We start from the raw sequence: 19,317 nt of genomic DNA, 5'->3' as shown, positions 1-19,317 counted from the left end.
GCGTCTGCTAAATGACTAAAATGTAGGGAAAAAATGTAACATTGGAATTGGAGTTGATTCCAAGGCATAAAAGACCGTAAATACACAACTTCAAGCAACCACATATTTCGCCATTGGAGCACGTTCTGATTGGCCAGTGAGGGGCCAAGCCTCGACACACCCACAACTTGTTTATTCATCAAAACCTTGGTGAATACCGGTGAACTTGTGCCGGTATTCAAATTGTGCCGATAATTGTGAAAACAGCAACAAAAAAAATCTGACACACCCCTGAACCTATAACGCTACCGCCTGAGCTTAGATTTACCGTCGGTTTGTTAAAATAGAGCCCAATGTTTTCAAACACAGAATCCTATAATACGTTTTGTTTAATTCCAGGAGAAATTCAAGTCTGCACAGCAGGTCTCACAGGAGAAGCTGAATGCCTTTAGTGAAGGTAAGCTAAGTGATCCATGGAGGACCAGAGCTGCCAGAGTTACACACAGAAAGGAAGATTAAGGAGAAGTTTGAGAAGCTTCACCAGTTTCTATGAGAGGAAGAGGCGGCCAGGATAGCTGCCCTGAGGGAGGAAGAGAAGCAACAGAGTCAGATGATGAAGAGGAGGAATGGGGAGATGACCAGAGAGAGATCATCCTTTTGTAGAATGTATTGAAGCCATAGATGAGAAGCAGAGAGCTGAAGACAAAGAATTCCTGCAGGTAGGAACTCTCCAATTTAGGAAGATATTATTGATAGCTTGTATCAGCAAAACTGCTGATGTTCCACATAATCATTACGTTACTACTTGTAGTATTCCTCAAACCACTCTTGAACACTTTCTGTGACTATAGCTAGAAAGGATAAAAATATTTCCCAGTTTATTAATTCATATTTGATGGATTGGTTGTTCGTCTTTTGAGATTCTAGTCATGAAACCTACACAGCCTACTCAGTCACTTTTTATAGCTACTGTTTACTCATGTTTACTGTTTACTCCTGTTTACTGTTTACTCCTGTTTACTGTGTACCTCCTGGGCCGTGTACAGCGTTCCTCACAGAGTTCCCTGAATTCCTATCGTTTTTTTGGTGACTTCAACATTCACATGGAGAAGTCCACAGACTCACTCCAAAAGGCTTTTGGAGCCATCATCGACTCAATGGGTTGTCCAACATGTCTTGGGACCTACGCATTGACACAATCATACCCTGTATCTAGTTATGTCCCGTGAAAAAGATATCGTGGATCTAAATGTTTTTCCTCATAATCCTGGACTATCGGACAACCATCTTATTACGTATGCAATCTCAACAAACTATTTGCTCAGACCCCAACCAAGGATTATCAAAAGCTACGATATAAACTCTAGGATAACGTAAAGATTACTAGATGCCATTCCAGACTCCCTCCACCTACCCAAGGACGTTGGTGTACACAAATCAGTTAACCACCTAACTGAAGAAACCTAACCTTGCGTAATACCCTAGATGCAGTTACACCGCTAAAAACAACAAAAGAAAAGGTCACAAGAAACTAGCTCCCTGGTATACAGAAAATACCCGAGCCCTGAAACAAGCTTCCAGAAAAATTGGAACGGAAATGGCGCTCCACCAAATTGGAAGTCTTCCAACTAGCTTGGAAAGTGAGTACCGTGCAATATCGAAAAGCCCTGACTGCTGTATTTTTGATACTGTTGCAAAGCTAACTATAAAGCAGGATTCCACAAACCTCGACCCGGAATGTAAAAAATAACGGCCTATATATCGAATCTGCCATTCCTCTCAGACATTTTTGAAAAAGATGTTGCTCAGTAACTCACTGCCATCCTGAAGACAAATAATGTATACGAAACGTTCCAGTCTGGTTTTATACCCCATCATAGTACTGAGACTGCACTCGTGACGTTGGTAAATTACCTTTTAATGGCGTCAGACCAAGGCTCTGCGTCTGTCCTCGTGCTCCTAGTCCTTAGTGCTGCTTTTGACATCATCGATCACTAGATTATTTTGGAGAGATTGGAAACCCTAATTTGTCTACGTGGACAAGTTCTTCAGTTAGTCTCTGTGGATGGTTTGTCCTCTGACATATCAATGGTAATCTTCGGTGTTCCTCAAGGTTCCGTTTTAGGACCACTATTGTTTTCACTATATATTCTACCTCTTGGTGATGTCATTCAGAAACACAATGTCAACTTTCACTGCTATGCGGACGACACACAGCTGTACATTTCGACGAAACATGGTGAAGCCCCAAAATTGCCCACCCTGGAAGCCTGTGTTTCAGACATAAGGAAGTGGATGGTGGCAAATGTTCTACTTTTAAACTCGGACAAAACAGAGATGCTAGTTCTAGGTTCCAAGAAACAAAGACATCTGCTGTTTGATCTGACAATGTTGATGGTTGTACAGTCGTCTCAAATAAAACTGTGAAGAACCTGAGCGTTACTCTGGTCCCTGATCTCTCTCTTTTGACAAACTTATCACAAATATTTCAAGAGCAACTTTTTTTCATCTTCGTAACATTGCAAAAATCTGAAACTTTTTGTCCAAAAATGATCCAGAAAAGCTGTTCCTTGCTTTGGGACTAGCTGGCCTGGCCTGGCTGTCCCTGTCCCCAGTCCACCTGGTCGTGCTGCTGATCCAGTTTCTGCTGTTCTGCCTGCAGCTATGGAATCCTGTCCTGTTCACCGGACGTGCTACCTTGTCCCGGACCTGCTGTTTCGACTCTCTCTCTCAATTCAATTCAATGGGTCTTTATTGGCATGGGAAACACCTGCTTTCTCGACCTATGAATGCTCGGCTATAAAAAGCCAACTGACATTTACTCCTGAGGTGCTGACCTGTTGCACCCTCTAACCTTATCTATGAACGTTTGAACATCTTGAAGAACGATCTGGCCTTAATGGCCATGTGTACTCTTATAATATCCACCCGGCACATCCAGAAGAGGACTGGCCACCCTTCAGAGCCTAGTTCCTCTTTAGGTTTCTTCCTAGGTTCCTGCCTTTCTAGGGAGTTTTTCCTAACCACCGTGCCTTCTACATCTGCATTGCTTGTTGTTTGGGGTTTTACGGTGGGTTTCTGTATAAGCACTTTGTGACATCTGCTGATGTAAAAAGGGCTTTATAAAAAAACATTGGATTCATCATAAGTATATTCTATACTATTTACTACATATCAGACATAAATAAAACACTTCCAGGTGGTAGCCCTCTCGCTACATTCATAAAAAAAAAAAATGTGAAAAAGCTAATTTTGAGGTCTGAAAACATCTGATAAACTTTCTTCTAGAATAATTCCATTACACCAATAATGATTCATATAACATGTTCCTGGCAAGGCGAAAAAAAAAATAATAATATATATATACACTGTACCAGTCAAAAGTTTGGACACACCTACTCATTCCAGGGTTTTTCTTTATTTTTACTATTTTCTATATTGTGTGTGTGTATACAGTATATTTCTCAGTGGAGGCTGCTGAGGGGAGGATGGCTCATAATAATGGCTGGAATGGAGAAAATGGAATGGCAGCAAAAACAAGGAAACCATATATTTGATACATTCCACCTATTCCGCTCCAGTCATTACCACGAGCCTGTCCTCACCAATTAAGGTACCACCAACCTCCTGTTATATATATTCTATAGCTAGAGGACTCTTGATATCTCCAGGAGTAATAAGTATATATTTTTTGTCTTTATCTGTTGTGGTCTAGTACTGTCTTGTTGCTAGCTAGGGCCATCTACTTTAAGTGCTGCCTGTTTTCCCAGTGGCCTACTTGGTGTGTGAACTGCTGACTGCTCATAATTTGCAGATAGTTATTGACACATCATCAAGGGGCAGGGCAATTTGTGACTTGTTTTGGTAATCAGTGGCTGTATTGGAGGGGGGGTTCACCTCTCCTAGGCAATCAGCAATTAGTACAGGGAGGCGTGCTCTCCACCTCTGCTAGCCAATTAGTAATTATTGTTAGTTCTTCAGTCTCCCCTGGTTTCTCAATGGCAGCTGTAAGCGGTGGTTGTGTCAGTTTTGTCACAAAACTAAGACCGTCACTGAAACAAAGACTGTTCTTCGGAGTTGTTCGAGGAAGGAAAGAGAGGAAGGCTCCACACAACTCTCTCTCTTGAGTAGCGTACCTAGTTAAAAGAGTGTAAAAAATTTTTTGCCGTACATTGGAGGTGTCATAATACCCACAAAACCTAGCGGTCAAACTGGGAAATGGTTCCAATCGTTTTCCCACCACCTTCTCCCATAGGGGATTTTAGAAACACTTAAAATAAGGGCTGTGTTTCGTGTAGGCTTACCCTGGCGTGACGTTTTGATAAACAGGTAAATCTCTTTATGACAAGGTGACTTATCAACATATTCGGCGCTCTTTACTCTCAGATTAGAAAACGCTAATTAGCATCAAAGTAGACATCATGCAAGACTACAAATCCCTGCAAGCTCCTGCACGTCATCTCTAGCTGACACCTTTGCTAACAGGTACATTTAAAACTTGCCCAAGACACTTCACAGACTTGTCAATTGAAAGAGATGTAGCCAATTTATTCATTACTACATTTAGCCAGAGGTTCTTACTTTTACCTCGATTTGGCATTCTCGTCCAGATCAACATGGCATTTGTAGTTCTTTATGATAGCCACATTAGCAGCTAATTAGCATTTCATTTGTTGGGGGTAAATACAGGCATACATAGAGAGATTTACATGGTTATCAAAACGTCATGCCAGGGTAAGCCTTCACAAAGCACAGCCCTTTATTTTAAGTGTTTCTAAAAGTCCCTATGGGAAAAATAAATGGTGGGAAAACGATTGGAACCATTTCCCCGTTTTGACCGCTAGGTTTTATGGGAAAACCAGTGTAGAGACACAGCTGCTTCCTGACAACCCAGAGAGATCTCTATCAATGGGTCCTTTTGAGGGTTTCAACTCTGGGAAGTTGAAATTGGGGACTGTACAATCTGGTAATTTGGTGTCGCAACAGTCTGTTAAGTGGAAAGGTACACTTGATGAATGGTGTGTTCAACACTTAATAAGGGAAAATAATTGCATGCTCTTCAACAGAGCCATCCGCGCTACTCACATTGAGAGGACAACCCTCAAAGATCAGAGTGGAACTGAACTGGGACAGAGGAATGGTGTCATTTCTCTGATCCATCTGCACAAGTTTAAACACTTTACTCAGTCTTTCCATATCATAGTAGTGGTTTGAAGATTTTGCCGAAGATGGTCTATATAACAGAGTTAACACTGGTACTGCCTTTGTCAAATTCAGTGTTACATGATGAGATGTCAACGATTGTTTTCCTCGTGTCATGAATAATTGATTGATCATAGACATATGAAACCAACTTTACTGGTGGGGAAAGTTCATAAGCTATATATATATAAATTACCTTTGACCTCGCTTGCTTGGCTTAATTATCAGAGGCATTATTTGACAGAATAAATCAACTGTCTTAAATACATGCCATATCTACTTATTTGCTACATTGACAGACTAATTTACTGCTATATGTTTACTTGCCAACGACTCAGTTGAAATGATACAATTCCCTGCATTTGTTTTAGCAGTAAGATTGTAGCTAGTTACTTTCAAATACATTTAATGAATATCACAATGAATTGATTCAGAAGTTAAGTCAACACTTTATTTTTCTGATGCAGCAGGAATCATTTAGTCGCTTGTCAGTACATTTGTAAACAATATTATAAAATACATTTTATATCAAACCCCATTATAAAAATATGTACAAGAGCTAGCAATATCTATACCACAATGCAGTTGAGCATACTAGGCATTCTATATTATACTATAACATCAGTCTAACTGAATATGGATGTTGTGTTGGTTGAATGTTCCTCAACTAGTGAACCTCGTGTTGGGCAACGGCAGCTGGTCTGACAGAACTTACATTTTACATTTACATTTTAGTCATTTAGCAGACGCTCTTATCCAGAGCAACTTACAGTTAGTGAGTGCATACATACATTAAAAAAAAAATATTATACTGAACTTCAAGAGCTCCATAACCTTGAACATAGACTATACGTGTTGGCTCTTGCCAGCCCCGTGCAGTCTTTTCCACTTCCGAGTCAGATGATCTTGAGCTTGTTCCCAGCTGAAAGCTTTCATCCAATGGGACTACAGGATCTGTCCTACTAAGGCTGGTGTCAAAGGTCATCAGCAGGATTAGTCTGTAGAACACACAGTAGTCAGTGATTAGCCAACATTTCACTACTTTGTCCCCATCAATACACACTGTGTAATGATGTCATAGTATCGTGTGGACCAGGTTAGAGTTAGTAGATAAGTGGCTTGGTGCCACAGAGGTCTGCATTCCGTTATGTCAAAGGAGATTACTGATGTTTATGATAGCATGATTAATGGACAGGATATACTGACTAGGGGTAAAGGGTAATAACATCAAAGAAAGGGAGTGCCCATGGAGGTTTACCAGATGTATGTGAAGGAAATGGTAACCGAGGGTATACAGTGGGGAAAAAAAGTATTTAGTCAGTCACCAATTGTGCAAGTTCTCCCACTTAAAAGGATGAGAGAGGCCTGTAATTTTCATCATAGGTACACGTCAACTATGACAGACAAAATTAGGGAAAAAAATCCAGAAAATCACATTGTAGGATTTTTAATGAATTTATTTGCAAATTATGGTGGAAAATAAGTATTTGGTCAATAATAAAAGTTTCTCAATACTTTGATATATACCATTTGTTGGCAATGACACAGGTCAAACGTTTTCTGTAAGTCTTCACAAGGTTTTCACACACTGTTGCTGGTATTTTGGCCCATTCCTCCATGCAGATCTCCTCTAGAGCAATGATGTTTTGGGGCTGTCGCTGGTCAACACGGACTTTCAACTCCCTCCAAAGATTTTCTATGGGGTTGAGATCTGGAGACTGGCTAGGCCACTCCAGGACCTTGAAATGCTTCTTACGAAGCCACTCCTTCGTTGCCCGGGCGGTGTGTTTGGGACCATTGTCATGCTGAAAGACCCAGCCACGTTTCATCTTCAATGCCCTTGCTGATGGAAGGAGGTTTTCACTCAAAATCTCACGATACATGGCCCCATTCATTCTTTCCTTTACACGGATCAGTCGTCCTGGTCCCTTTGCAGAAAAACAGCCCCAAAGCATGATGTTTCCACCCCCATGCCTCACAGTAGTTATGGTGTTCTTTGGATGCAACTCAGCATTCTTTGTCCTCCAAACACGACGAGTTGAGTTTTTACCAAAAATTTCTATTTTGGTTTCATCTGACCATATGACATTCTCCCAATCCTCTTCTGGATCATCCAAATGCACTCTAGCAAACTTCAGACGGGCCTGGACATGTACTGGCTTAAGCAGGGGGACACGTCTTGCACTGCAGGATTTGAGTCCCTGGCGGCGTAGTGTGTTACTGATGGTAGGCTTTGTTACTTTGGTCCCAGCTCTCTGCAGGTCATTCACTAGGTCCCCCCGTGTGGTTCTGGGATTTTTGCTCACCGTTCTTGTGATCATTTTGACCCCACGGGGTGAGATCTTGCGTGGAGCCCCAGATCGAGGGGAGATTATCAGTGGTCTTGTATGTCTTCCATTTCCTAATAATTGCTCCCACAGTTGATTTCTTCAAACCAAGCTGCTTACCTATTGCAGATTCAGTCTTCCCAGCCTGGTGCAGGTCTACAATTTTGTTTCTGGTGTCCTTTGACAGCTCTTTGGTCTTGGCCATAGTGGAGTTTGGAGTGTGACTGTTTGAGGTTGTGGACAGGTGTCTTTTATACTGATAACAAGTTCAAACAGGTGCCATTAATACAGGTAACGAGTGGAGGACAGAGGAGCCTCTTAAAGAATAAGTTACAGGTCTGTGAGAGCCAGAAATCTTGCTTGTTTCTAGGTGACCAAATACTTATTTTCCACCATAATTTGCAAATAAATTCATTAAAAATCCTACAATGTGATTTTCTGGATTTTTTTTTCTCAATTTGTCTGTCATAGTTGACGTGTACCTATGATGAAAATTACAGGCCTCTCTCATCTTTTTAAGTGGGAGAACTTGCACAATTGGTGGCTGACTAAATACTTTTTTCCCCCACTGTATAAGGGAGAGTGGATATTTGTTCGAGTCAGTTCGAAGTAGCAAGAGGCAAAGCTCTGTCCTTGTTGTATCGAACCCAGTACCGACTAATAAAACATTTGCATTAACTTTCTACAAAGTGTCTAAATATACCCTTACATTCTTGATTACTTGAAACCCCAGAAACTCATCATAACAGATTGGCGTCTTCATAAACTGGATACAGTCTACAGCCGAACTAACAGGTAAGCAGACTTTCATTCTATTATTATGTTAAAATCTGCTTGTCTGTGGTAAAGCTAAGCTCTAACAAACATTTAAAGTTCTATATTTTTAATGGGGGACGATGAATGGTGTTGAGTTATGTAAGTGATGTAAGGAGAATATCAAATAGGACTATGACATGGTGATATGATTCAGAAATAGGGCATGTTCAGATAAATGAGTAGAATAAGGATATAGGATTCAGTTTGAGGCCATGAATGTTTAAGGATATGGTTTGAGGCCATGAAGGTTTAAGAACATTAATGTTTAAGGATATGGTTTGAGGCCATGTATGTTTAAGAACATTAATGTTTAAGGACATGGTTTGAGGCCATGAAGGTTTAAGAACATTAATGTTTAAGGATATGGTTTGAGGCCATGTATGTTTAAGAATACTGTGGTAGAACATTATAAAATGAGGAGAGAATTAGACATGTGAATTACTCAAAACGACCAGGAGAGGGAGCCAATGACATGTAACATTTGAATCATGACACCAAATACGAAATAAGGAAACATACTTTTGATAAGATAAAGGTAGAAATTTGATGCAAAACATTTAATTACTAATATTGTATAAACTAATATACACGAGGATGGGGAGTCAATTCAGTATACCGAATACGGGCAAGACAGTGACAATAAAGAATAAATCAGAGCTAGATTTGCCCAGATGGGAAAGGACGGCGATGACAAAATTGTTACAGACAAATCCACATCTCAAACATATCTCTTTTAAAAATATTGAGAATCAAACACCACGTGACTGGATGTTAATTAAATTCGTTTTTTTTTTTTATGTGGAACCATATCTTAGTGATTTATCAGCATGGACAGATAATGACTATCCTCTTGATGGTGGTTTTAAAAGGGATAAATTACAAGTAGCGCGGAAGTATATAATTGATAATACAGGGATAAGCAACCCGAAATGGGATTTAGATTACATGAAAGAGGTATACACAGCATGGAATTTAATGAGTGCACAATGGCCGGTAAATATAATGAGGAAGGAGGAAAAATCTGTTAGGAAGTTACGTAATTTGGCAATGGAGCAACATAATTTAACTTATGAAAAAGGCTCAGTACATAGGGGCTATTAAAAGGGTCTGAAAGTATATGTGGTCCTCTGTAGCTCAGCTGGTAGAGCACAGCGCTTGTAACGCCAAGGTAGTGGGTTCGATCCCCGGGACCACCCATACACAAAAAAATGTATGCACGCACGACTGTAAGTCGCTTTGGATAAAAGCGTCTGCTAAATGGCTTTATTATTATTATTATAAAGGCATTTATCCACAATTAGCGACCTCTATTCAGCCTCCAGCTTATAGTATTGACGTATAAGAGGATAACGATAAATATGAGTGGTTATTTATAGAATCTTATTGGAAGTCAGGCTACGAAAAAATTTATTCCTAAAATCAGCTCAATCTACATGTTTCCAATAGTCAAAATAGATAATTTTGAAATTAAACGGTGGAGAGAGGAATGCAGGGGTTTGTGGTTAAAACGATTTGGTAAAGCTTGCGAAACAGCAGAAAGAAGGTTTAAAGGTCAAACAGGACGAATAAACATTGAAAAAAAATAGATATACTAGAGAGTGTGTAAAAAGTGAATATAAAAGGATATTTACACTACTCAAACAAAACCGTAAGGTTGATTTCAGCGATAGTTTAGCAAATACAATTATGGAATTCTTCGTTGAAGCAATAGAACGGTACCAAATAGAGAAAAAGATTAGACTTGACCCAAACTCAGCCGTCCAAACAAAATATTTTTTTTCTTGTATTTTAGAAAGAGAGATGGAAAATATTTGTCAAAGAGTTGAATTGATGGTGGATGATTTGACAAGTAGAGATAGATATAGACAGGATGAAGAGGATAATATTCAGGACCAAATGATGGCACCACTTTTACTAATGGAAGACAGGGCTTTGGATAAACCACTTACGTTAGCTGAAATTTCTCAAATTATAAAAGATGCGCAGCAGCCATTAATCAACCCATTACGATTTATGAATTGGTGGCGCACAGCTTTAATGCTGTAATTAATTAATTTAATGGGTCGATGAGTGGTAAAGACGTAAGATACATTTTAAATACTCTAATGCCAAAATGGAAACATTGATAACCTCATGTCAGACTTTATCATATGATAATGATGGACCGGTAGATGGCAGGACCCCAGAAAATAGGTTTCCTTGGTTAAGTAGAGATCATAAGGAAACACACGTTGAGGAAATGGGGCGGCAGGTAGCTTAGTGGTTAAGAGCGTTGTGCCTGTAACCGAAAGGTCGCTGGTTCTAATCCCCGAGCCGACTAGGTGAAAAATCTGATGTGCCCTTGAGCAAGGCACTTAATCCTAATTGCTCCGGTAAATTGCTCTGGACAAGAGCATCTGCTAAATGACTAAGGACGTAAATTGGAAATAAATGATGCGGAGGACACTTTTTTCGTGAGCATGTTTTTGAATGGCTTGGACCAAGTGTCTTCATATACTCTTAAATTGGCCACACCTGAAATACACTGCTCAAAAAAATAAAGGGAACACTAAAATAACACATCCTAGATCTGAATGAATGAAATAATCTTATTAAATACTTTTTTCTTTACATAGTTGAATGTGCTGACAACAAAATCACACAAAAATTATCAATGGAAATCAAATTTATCAACTCATGGAGGTCTGGATTTGGAGTCACCCACAAAATTAAAGTGGAAAACCACACTACAGGCTGATCCAACTTTGATGCAATGTCCTTAAAACAAGTCAAAATGAGGCTCAGTAGTGTGTGTGGCCTCCACGTGCCTGTATGACCTCCCTACAACGCCTGGGCATGCTCCTGATGAGGTGGCGGATGGTCTCCTGAGGGATCTCCTCCCAGACCTGGACTAAAGCATCCGCCAACTCGTGGACAGTCTGTGGTGCAAGGTGGCGTTGGTGGATGGAGCGAGACATGATGTCCCAGATGTGCTCAATTGGATTCAGGTCTGGGGAACGGGCGGGCCAGTCCATAGCATCAATGGCTTCCTCTTGCAGGAACTTCTGACACACTCCAGTCACATGAGGTCTAGCATTGTCTTGCATTAGGAGGAACCCAGGGCCAACCGCACCAGCATATGGTCTCACAAGGGGTCTGAGGATCTCATCTCGTTACCTAATGGCAATCAGGCTACCTCTGACGAGCACATGGAGGGCTGTGCGGCCCCCCCAAAGAAATGCCACCCCACACCATGACTGACCCACTGCCAAACCGGTCATGCTGGAGGATGTTGCAGGCAGCAGAACGTTCTCCACGGGGCGTCTCCAGACTCTGTCACGTCTGTCACATGTGCTCAGTGTGAACCTGCTTTCATCTGTGAAGAGCACAGGGCGCCAGTGGCGAATTTGCCAATCTTGGTGTTCTCTGGCAAATGCCAAACGTCCTGCACGGTGTTGGGCTGTAAGCACAACCCTCACCTGTGGACGTCGGGCCCTCATACCACCCTCATGGAGTCTGTTTCTGACCGTTTGAGCAGACACATGCACATTTGTGGCCTGCTGGAGGTCATTTTGCAGGGCTCTGGCAGTGCTCCTCCTTACACAAAGGCGGAGGTAGCGGTCCTGCTGCTGGGTTGTTGCCCTCCTACGGCCTCCTCCATGTCTCCTGATGTACTGGCCTGTCTCCTGGTAGCGCCTCCATGCTCGGGACACTACGCTGACAGACACAGCAAACCTTCTTGCCACAGCTCGCATTGATGTGCCATCCTGGATGAGCTGCACTTCCTGAGCCACTTGTGTGGGTTGTAGACTCCGTCTCTGGCTACCACTAGAGTGAAAGCATCGCCAGCATTCAAAAGTGACCAAAACATCAGCCAGGAAGCATAGGAACTGAGAAGTGGTCTGTGGTCACCACCTGCAGAACCACTCCTTTATTGGGGGTGTCTTGCTAATTGCCTATAATTTCCACCTGTTGTCTATTCCATTTGCACAACAGCATGTGAAATTTATTGTCAATCAGTGTTGCTTCCTAAGTGGACAGTATGATTTCACAGAAGTGTGATTGACTTGGAGTTACATTGTGTTGTTTAAGTGTTCCCTTTTATTTTTTTGAGCAGTGTATATACAATACATTACAGTTATTAAAAAAGATTAGGGAATTAGAGGCAGTAGGATTATTCAATGAGCATAAACCTACAATTCAGGCAATGCAATTTCCCCAATACAAACCGCAGGATAAACAGGTGCCATATCAGCAGCAGTCGAATGGACAATTCGTGCCCTATAATACTAATCGAGGTAGAGGCAGTTCTAATGGTAATTCCAGAGGAGGAAGACGGATACTTGCAATTATTGTCAACAATGGGGACATTGGGCTCGAGATTGTCATGTGAGATTACAGGATGAGGAGAGAAAAAGAGAGATGGTGATAGAGAGGGGGAATTGGACTCCGGACAAACCGCAACCTAATGCCCAGAATAAGCCTAGAGATGAGATGCCGGGGAATTTATTGTGGGGGGCAATGACATACAACTCTGATAGACAGGAAGGAAGTGAAATACATGATAAATGCACCACAATTGCATATTTCAGATAACCCATTAGAAATACCACAGTTAAGTTTATGTGTATCTGGTAAAAGATTCCCATTTCTAATTGATACAGGGGCCACTACGTCACGTTTACGGCAACCAGATTTAAAGTGTCCTTTAAGTACTCAGAAGGTCCAGTCTATCGGAACAAGTGGAACTACTTATAATATAATAATAATATGCCATTTAGCAGACGCTTTTATCCAAAGCGACTTACAGTCATGCGTGCATACATTTTTGTGTATGGGTGGTCCCGGGGATCGAACCCACTACCTTGGCGTTACAAGCGCCGTGCTCTACCAGCTGAGCTACAGAGGACCACAACTACTACTTAAATTGATCCTATATCTTTACCATTGCAAATTGATTTTGATGATTAGTAATTTTCAACATTCATTTATAGTCAGCACTACTACTACTCCGATGGCGTTATTGGGAAGAGACCTTCTTACTAAACTTAATGCAACCATTTTTTTGCTCACCAGAGGGCATTGAAGTAAACATTCCGCCGAGTTGTGCATATCAATTATTCTCTAATAGCACTCAACGTACATACTTGGCGAAAACTACATTGATTAAGGCAGAGTTAGTGTCAATATTATTTACTATGGAAGGGATACAAATATTATCTTCTTGCCATGCAGCAGCGGTTGCAATGATAATTTCAATGAAGATTGTAAATATGCCTTTTTCGGATAAGGTAATTGAAGTGGATACAATGCAGGAATTTCCACAATCTTTTCATATCACCACACAGGCTGATATTATTAGGGAAAGATATTTCTAATAGTGTTGTCACATTTGTATGTGCAGTAAGACATTATTTTAGTGATCTTGGTGCTTTGGTTAATGCATGTTAAGTGGGGGTACCATCTTCGTTATGGGCCTTACATAATAATCAAGTGGAGTTAATTGATGTTCCACCTTATGAGGCACAGATTTATCCAAATAAGTATCCAGTCTTTATTAAACAATAACCTTTATCTAAGGAAAAATAAGAGGGTATTAGTCCTATAATTGACAGTTTGTTAAAACATGGGGTGTTTTATAAAGGCATGTCACCGAATAATACACCTATAAACCTGATTTTTAAAACCAGGAAGTAAGAAATATCGATTTACACAGGATTTCAGGACTATTAACGAGGCCATAATACCGATATCTCCTATTGTGCCTGATGTTAATTCAATATTAACGGCATTGCCTGCTAATTCTAAATGGTATAGTGTTGTTGATTTATGCTTGGCGTACTTCTTCATTCCTGTACACGAAAACACACAGCCTTTGTTTGCTTTTACATTCAAAAGGGGAACAATATATTTGGCGTCGTCTACCAATGGGATTTATTGATTCAGCAGCAGTCTATAGTTCAGCTGTGAATAGGCACTTGGCTCAATTGTCTCTCCCATGCCATTCAAAGTTTTTACAGTACGTTGATGACATATTGATTGCTTCTTCATGCGAGGAAGAGTGTGCAAAGGATTCAATTGCACTACTAACGCATCTGGCTAATGGGGGTCACAGGGCGTCACTCGCCAAGCTACAGTTTTGTAAGGAGGCTGTCAATTATCTGGGATATATACTACGCAATGGATGTAGATTTTTTTGTCACCAGAGAGGGTGCAAGCTCTCAAAGACATTGAAAGGCCAAGGAATAAGACTGGAGGCGAACATATTTTGACGGGAACTCAAAATTGGACTATTTCTACTGCAACACGAACCCAGTTTTGAACCTAAATACATTATTACATGGAGTAGATGATGACGATCTCATACATGATTGTATGGAACTCATTAATTCCACATCTAGTGTTAAGGGCTGATTTACAACAGACTGCATTGGATAATAACGATATGCTTCTGTATTTGTGATGGTTCAGCAATGAGACCTGATGATAAAACGGTATTGTCAGGATTTTCTGATGTGGATGATGAAGGAAAGTGCATTGAAGCATATAAAGTACCAGTTTCCTCAGCTCAGGCTGCTGATTTAATTGCGTCAACAAGAACGTGTACTTATGCTGCGGATAAAACTTGTCACCATATACACTGATTCAAAATATGCTTTTTCAGTGGCACATGATTTTAGTAAAATATGGGAAAATAGGGGTTTTGTGACTAATGCAAGGGGAAGAATATTCAGCATGCCGATTTAGTTAAAAGTTTTTAAGGCTATGATGTTACCTGCTAACATTGCTATTGTCAAATGTAAAGGTCATTCAGAGGAAGATTCGGAGATAGCAATAGGGAATAGTTTAGCAGATAAAATGTGCTCATGATGCAGCTTTGTTTAGATTTTTTCCACCATGGATGGAAAGGGAACTACTAGCTGACCATGGATGGAAAGGGAACTACTAGCTGACCATGGATGGAAAGGGAACTACTAGCTGACCATGGATGGAAAGGGAACTACTAGCTGACCATGGATGGAAAAGGGAACTACTAGCTGACCATGGATGGAAAAGGGAACTACTAGCTGACCATGGATGGAAAAAGGGAACTACTAGCTGACCATGGATGGAAAAGGGAACTACTAGCTGACCATGGATGGAAAAGGGAACTACTAGCTGACCATGGATGGAAAAAGGGAACTACTAGCTGACCATGGATGGAAAAGGGAACTACTAGCTGACCATGGATGGAAAAGGGAACTACTAGCTGACCATGGATGGAAAAGGGAACTACTAGCTGACCATGGATGGAAAGGGAACTACTAGCTGACCATGGATGGAAAAGGGAACTACTAGCTGACCATGGATGGAAAAGGGAACTACTAGCTGACCATGGATGGAAAAGGGAACTACTAGCTGACCATGGATGGAAAAGGGAACTACTAGCTGACCATGGATGGAAAAGGGAACTACTAGCTGACCATGGATGGAAAAGGGAACTACTAGCTGACCATGGATGGAAAAGGGAACTACTAGCTGACCATGGATGGAAAAGGGAACTACTAGCTGACCATGGATGGGAAAGGGAACTACTAGCTGACCATGGATGGAAAAGGGAACTACTAGCTGACCATGGATGGAAAAGGGAACTACTAGCTGACCATGGATGGAAAAGGGAACTACTAGCTGACCATGGATGGAAAAGGGAACTACTAGCTGACCATGGATGGAAAAGGGAACTACTAGCTGACCATGGATGGAAAAGGGAACTACTAGCTGACCATGGATGGAAAAGGGAACTACTAGCTGACCATGGATGGAAAGGGAACTACTAGCTGACCATGGATGGAAAAGGGAACTACTAGCTGACCATGGATGGAAAAGGGAACTACTAGCTGACCATGGATGGAAAAGGGAACTACTAGCTGACCATGGATGGAAAAGGGAACTACTAGCTGACCATGGATGGAAAAGGGAACTACTAGCTGACCATGGATGGAAAAGGGAACTACTAGCTGACCATGGATGGAAAGGGAACTACTAGCTGACCATGGATGGAAAAGGGAACTACTAGCTGACCATGGATGGAAAAGGGAACTACTAGCTGACCATGGATGGAAAAGGGAACTACTAGCTGACCATGGATGGAAAAGGGAACTACTAGCTGACCATGGATGGAAAAGGGAACTACTAGCTGACCATGGATGGAAAGGGAACTACTAGCTGACCATGGATGGAAAGGGAACTACTAGCTGACCATGGATGGAAAGGGAACTACTAGCTGTTCAAATAATTAGTCAGGAGGATCCTTCTTTCACGTGTGATAATTTAAGGTATTTTCAGAACTAAGCAACTGATTTTATGAATTAAGATTATGGGACATGAAGGGTTGTAAGAAGGATGAAAAAGGTTTGTGGAAATGTATCGATGATAGAATTTGCTTTACCAAAGTTGGCTTATGATTCTGTTATTTCCTATGTTCATGGAGTAACACATGTAGGGTACGAGGGCGTGACAGCTTCTATAAATAAGGTGTTTTTTTTACGATAGGTTTGGAGAAACAAGTTAGACAATTTATACAAAGATGTTTAATTTGTGCTAGATGTAATCCATGCATCAATCCACCTAAAAGGGAACATTTACCAAAACCTGAGGGTCCATTTCAGCAATTTCAAATTGATTTTACGCATATGCCGAAATATAGGGGGTATTCATATCTTTTGGTAATTGTAGATAGATTTTCTAAATGGACAAAAGCTTTTGCGACAAGAAAAGAGAATGCTCAAACAGTAGTGAAGTGTTTGATGGAACATGTTATTCCTAGGTTTGGAATACCGATTGGTATTGATTCCGATAATGGCACGCCCTTTACGTCCAGAATAACTAGACAGTTATCAGCAGCGTTAGGGATTAAGTGGACGTTTCATATTCCTTATTGTCCGCAAAGTTCGGCTCAGGTGGAACGCACTAATAAAACGATTAAGGATAAACTTATGGAAGTACAAGAAGAAGCTTATTTATTTAGCTTTTTTATTTCTCATTTTGTCTGTCATAGTTGACGTGTACCTATGATGAAAATTACAGGCCTCTCTCATCTTTTTAAGTGGGAGAACTTGCACAATTGGTGGCTGACTAAATACTTTTTTATAATGGAGCTATATATTTTGAAATAATTGCCCTTTTTCTGTCCTGCAAATTGATGTGTGCCTCGCGCCGTGGAGGGTTGGGTTCAGTACTGGTTGTGAATAACTAGAGAGGTACAGCAGAATTGTTCTGGTGTGTTTAAGGTACAGTATATTGGTTTTTGGCATTTATTAGGATCCCCATTAGCCACTGCAATGCATCAGGTACTCTTCTTGGGGTCCACATGAAACATGACATAATACATTGTACAGAACATTATTAGTCAAAGACTGCACTATATTAATTTAAAATGTCACATATAGCCTACATATCAGTACAAACACACAATATCTAGATCTAATATATAGTACAGTGATGAGCGGTGCCTGGTTTCCTCCAGACATGAAGCTTTGGCATTCAGGCCAGAGTTCAATCTTGGTTTCATCAGACCAGAGAATCTTGTTTCTCATGATCTGAGAGTCCTTTAGGTGCCTATTGGCAAACTCCAAGCGGGCTGTCGTGTCTTGTACTGAGGAGTGGCTTCCGTCTGGCCACTCTACCATAAAGGCCTGATTGGTGGAGTGACGCAGAGATGGTTGTCCTTCTGGAAGGTTCTCCCATCTCCACAGAGGAACTCTGGAGCTCTGGCAGAGTGACCGTTGGTTTCTTGGTCACCTCCCTGACCAAGGCCCTTCTCCCCCGATTGCTCAGTTTGGCCGGGCGGCCAACTCTAGGAAGAGTCTAGGGGGTTACAAACTTCTTCCATTTAAGAATGATGGAGGCCACTGTGTTCTTGGGGACTTTCAATGCTGCAGAATTCTTTGGTACCCTTACCCAGATCTGTGCCTCGACACAATCCTGTCTCGGAGCTATACGAATGATTCCTTCGACCTCATGGATTGTTTTTTGCTCTGACATGCACTGTCAACTGTGGGACCTTATATACACTGCTCAAAAAAATAAAGGGAACACTTAAACAACACAATGTAACTCCAAGTCAATCCCACTTCTGTGAAATCAAACTGTCCACTTAGGAAGCAACACTGATTGACAATAAATTTCACATGCTGTTGTGCAAATGGAATAGACAACAGGTGGAAATTATAGGCAATTAGCAAGACACCCCCAATAAAGGACTGGTTTTGCAGGTGGTGATCACAGACCACTTCTCAGTTCCTATGCTTCCTGCCTGATGTTTTGGTCACTTTTGAATGCTGGCGGTGCTTTCACTCTAGTGGTAGCATGAGACGGAGTCTACAACCCACACAAGTGGCTCAGGTAGTGCAGCTCATCCAGGATGGCACATCAATGCGAGCTGTGGCAAGAAGGTTTGCTGTGTCTGTCAGCGTAGTGTCCAGAGCATGGAGGCGCTACCAGGAGACAGGCCAGTACATCAGGAGACGTGGAGGAGGCCGTAGGAGGGCAACAACCCAGCAGCAGGACCGCTACCTCCGCCTTTGTGCAAGGAGGAGCAGGAGGAACACTGCCAGAGACCTGCAAAATGACCTCCAGCAGGCCACACATGTGCATGTGTCTGCTCAAACGGTCAGAAACAGACTCCATGAGGGTGGTATGAGGGCCCGACGTCCACAGGTGGGGGTTGTGCTTACAGCCCAACACCGTGCAGGACGTTTGGCATTTGCCAGAGAACACCAAGATTGGCAAATTCGCCACTGGCGCCCTGTGCTCTTCACAGATGAAAGCAGGTTCACACTGAGCACGTGACAGACGTGACAGAGTCTGGAGACGCTGTGGAGAACGTTCTGCTGCCTGCAACATCCTCCAGCATGACCGGTTTGGCGGTGGGTCAGTCATGGTGTGGGGTGGCATTTCTTTGGGGGGCCGCACAGCCCTCCTTGTGCTCGCCAGAGGTAGCCTGACTGCCATTAGGTACCGAGATGAGATCCTC

This window comes from Coregonus clupeaformis, chromosome 13 (genome assembly GCF_020615455.1).
Source record: "Coregonus clupeaformis isolate EN_2021a chromosome 13, ASM2061545v1, whole genome shotgun sequence".
Classification (NCBI taxonomy): domain Eukaryota; kingdom Metazoa; phylum Chordata; class Actinopteri; order Salmoniformes; family Salmonidae; genus Coregonus; species Coregonus clupeaformis.
This window is presented reverse-complemented; position numbering follows the sequence as displayed.